Source organism: Nannospalax galili, unplaced genomic scaffold, assembly GCF_000622305.1.
Source record: "Nannospalax galili isolate Female #2095 unplaced genomic scaffold, S.galili_v1.0 scaffold440, whole genome shotgun sequence".
Taxonomy (NCBI): domain Eukaryota; kingdom Metazoa; phylum Chordata; class Mammalia; order Rodentia; family Spalacidae; genus Nannospalax; species Nannospalax galili.
In genome coordinates, this window is record NW_008347189.1 from 76 (window position 1) to 4,468 (window position 4,393).

The window sequence follows — 4,393 nt, forward strand, 5'->3', positions numbered from 1 at the left end:
AAGGGAGAGAACAGAAATCAGAACTGAGTTTCTGAGTCCAATTTCACCTTCAAGCAGTCTCCTTCCATTATACTTTATCAGAGAGAGCATGAGGGGTAAGATGTATCAGCCTTATGCCTCCCTGAGTACACTAGCGACAGCTCTGTAATTCTTGTCTTTCATCGATACATACTAATATAAAGGCTGCACTCACAGAGCACACACTCTATGCCACTTTATGTGGATCATCTTGTCTAACCAAGGAAACCCAAGATACTTTCTCTTCCTCTCCCATTTTACAGATGAGGAAGCAGATCAGAAAGATAAAGCAATTTTCCCACAGCTGTATAACTAGTAAATTATAATTTGGAATTCAAACTCAACCTTTCTAGATAATCTCAACAGTCATCCTAAAAATGGATATGTGTTTTAAGCATTTTACTTATTTATTTATTTATTTATTTATTTATTTCATGTATGAATGTTTTGCCTGTATGCACTGTGTGTGTAGTGCCTGCAGAGGTCAGAGAGGGCATTGGGTCTCCTGGAATTAGAGCTACAGATGATGATTAGCTGCCATGTGGGTGCTGGGAACTAAACCTGGGTCCTCCAGAGAGGCTTGGAACTCAATGTGTAGACTAGGCTGGTCTGATCTCATAGACATCTGCCTGCCCCTGTTGGGATTAAGGAAGTGCCACCAAACAGAACTTGTTTAGCATTTTAAAACAGAGGATTTAGAGTTAAATGGTTCAGTGGGTAAAGTGCTTGCTGCAGAAACACAAAGGTCAGCCTTTGTATCCCCAGTACCCAACCAGGAGCTGGGCATAATGGCCCATACCTGTAACTTCAGCACCAGGGGAGTGAAGACACATGTGTCTCCCTGGAGTTCACTGACCAACCAATCTACCCAACCAGTGAGCTCTGGGTTCAGTAGGCGGCTGTGCCTCAAAAAAAATAAGGTGGAAACCTGATGTGGTGGTACACACTTTTAGTCCCAGCACTGAGGAGGGAGAAGCAGGCAGATCTCAGTGACATATGGTCAGCTTGTTTACATACCAAGCTTCAGGCTGTCTGAAAAACAAATCAAAGAAGTGGAGAGATACAGGAAGGCCTCAGCATCAACCTCTGACTTCCACAAGAGATCCCACACACATGCAGAAACACATTAACACATACATAAACACACACACACACACACAACAACCACAACAACAACAACAAAAACCCCACAAAAGCTTTTTTAAGAAAAGAGAGGATTTGAGCTGGAGAGATGGCTCAGCGATTAAGAATACTGGTTGTTCTTGCAGAAGACCCAGGTTTGAATCCCAGCACCCACATGGCAGCTAACAACTGTCCATAACTCTAGCTCCAGGGGCTCCAACAGCCGCTTCTGTCCTCTGCAGGCATTGCATTACACAGGTGCACTTACCTACATGTAGGCAATACACACGTACACATAAAATAAAAATGATAAAATAAAAAAAAAATATCGAGGTGCATTGGGGCTGGAGAGATGGGCCAGCCACTAAGAGCACTGGCTGCTCTTGCAGAAGACCTAGGTTTGACTTCCAGCACCCACACAGAGGCTAACAACCATCTATAAGTTCCAGGGGCTCTGGTGCAGTCTTCTGGCCTCCCGGGGCACCACACAACGTGGGTGTGCTTAATATACATGCAGGCATAACAATCGTACAAAAAAATTTTAAATACAAATGAATAAATTACAGAACAAAAGAATGTCAAAACAGAGAAGAGAGAGACAGGTAAAACATTAGAGAAGAGCTAAAAGAGGCGGGGGTCATCCTCACCCCAGCAGCCTCAGTCCTGAGTGTTCCCAGGTAGCACATACTTGATCCTCTCAGCAGGACAGCTGCAGGTCCTAGAGCTCAGGATTGGAGGGAAAGATCTAACAGGGAAAAGGAAACTGTAAAATGATGCGTGGGAGGCACAGAGGAATGCCATACAGTGATGGTCAAACCAGGAGTCCTTTATTAGCTGGAGGTCAGAGAGGATGCTAGTGCCCCAAAGAACTCTCCACTCTGAGGAGAAATAGGGCAGGGTTTATAAAGCCTAAAACCACAATTATACCATGCCAGGGGCAAAGCCAATAACCACAGTTACATTAGCTCATCATAGTTACACCAGGCTAGGGGCAGGTCAGTTAACAAAGAACTTTGTTCCAGTTAGGAAAAACAAGTTTCTTAGAATTGCAGAAACAATGGGCTCCATGGAGATGCTGGGAGAGGATGTGCTACCTGGTTATTTGTAAGTTTCCCAGTATTGTAGAAACAATGTACCCTCTGAAACTACAGGTGCAGGCTTCATGGCTGGCTGGTTCTGCCTGGCTTACTGCAGTTAGAGCAAAGGGGACTAGGCAGAAACACAGAGTGAAGCAAAAGTCAGCTAGAAGAAAATGGGGTCAGCTTTGCCATTTCATTTCCCCCTGGTCTTGGAGCAGAGTCAAAGCATTGACTCAATAGCCTCAGGTGACACGGGGTTGTACTGGGCTCTCACATATATAAATTTGACAGAGGCTATTTGTTGTTTGACAAAGTTTAACAACCAGTTAACTAGGCAAGGCCCAATCCTTGGACCCAGGAGGAGAAGGACAAGAGGTCTTGTTAGGCCTGTAAGCAAGGGTCAGCCATTGATTCCAATCAAACTAGTGGTAGAACCAGGAGCTGTTAGCCTCTCTTGTTACAACTCCATGAACTGTATCAGATCTATGGGGCAGAATGGATGGCAGGGTTTAGAGGAGGAAATCAAAAGGATATCTCAGACGATAGAGTGGACTACATCCTTGGTCCGTGGAGAGACCAGAAATACTTTCAGAGAGTGATTAGTAATTTCTTCAGAATAGTGTCCCTTAATCAAGGCAATAGGAGAGTAGACCTTCTTAACATAACCTTATATGGGGTACAATCGTGGTAAGAGTTCACAAATATTTTTGACATTTTTGGCCTTTGGAACAGAGTACGTTGCTAAGAGGCCCAAGGACATTTTGACTTTTAGCCAAGAAACTGGCTACTTTTCTTTGGTCTTTTTACCCTAATTGCTTAGCCAATTCCTACCTTCTAGTCTTTTTTTTTTCAGCTAAATTATTTAATTTTACTTTTTAAAATTATTTATTTAATAGCCACATAATTAGAAGAAGCATTTCATTACAACAGCATTGACATATTCAATAACAATTTCAAGAGCTAAGATGTATCTCTTTCCAAATTGGCTGTAATTTTTTAGGTTTACAGTTGAATTAATACAGTTATACATTACTCAGTATAAACACTATAAGACATAAATTTGAATGAGGTTTTAACCTTTAAAAAAGATCTCCATTTCATTTTAAAATGCACTATCCCATACAGAAAAACATATTTTTAATGCTAATAACATTTAGATTTTTTCACATGTATCTCTAATCTCTATGTATCTGATTATTACTAGTCACAGTTGGTTACTTTCTGAGATCTACCTGAGCATGGATATAAAATCATCAAGTAGCTTTCAATGGTATTGTGTTTCACCTCTAATAACTAACATGGAGCAACTTTTTATCCTTCCTCAAAAATAACTCATTTGTTTTATTTGTTGATTTGTGTGTGTGTGTATTTCATATATAACATCCCAAACGATCTATTCATCTATGTACCCACATCCCAAATGGCACCCTCCCATAACCCCATCCCCAAACCGGACTGGAGCCCATATACTCTGTAATCCCCGTTACTGTCCACTGTGTTGTCAGCGCCCCTAGCCGTTCTCCAGTGCTTGTCCATCTGTTGAATCTAGTCAGTCTATCTAGAGATCCTTGTTTTAGGAAGCTCAGTTCTTCCTCATCTAGCACCAATCAGTTGTCAATATTCTTTAGATAAAATTGGGGTCTGCTGTTCATTTTCCTAGTTCTATGCTGGGTTACTGTCTGGGAGTCTCTTGGGTCACCCTGGCCACCTCTTTCTTCTTTTTAAAAATATTTTATTTATTATTTTCATTTTATGTGTATGAGTGTATTCCCTGCATGTATGTGAGTGCACCTGTGTTGTGCAATGCTGTGGAGGTCAGAAAAGGGCTTCAGATTCCCCTGGAACTGGAGTTAAGGATGGTTTTTAGCTACCATGTGGGTGCTGGGAATCGAACATGGGTCCTCTGTAAGAGCAGTCAGTGCTCTTAGCTGCTGAACCATCTCTCCAGGCCTTGAACATAATCTCATATGGGATGAAACCTGACTCATAAGGAACACATCAAACGCAGAGGAGGACCAGGGGCAGGAGGTTGGACCAGTTTTCACCAGTCTCTAAGATTAATTTAGCATTATCTGAATGAATTGACAGAGGCAGCCCAAACCTAGGAATTATCTCATGTAGGAGGCTTTTTACCATTGTGAAGGAAAGGCCTCCATCCAACAGAATGTGTCCAC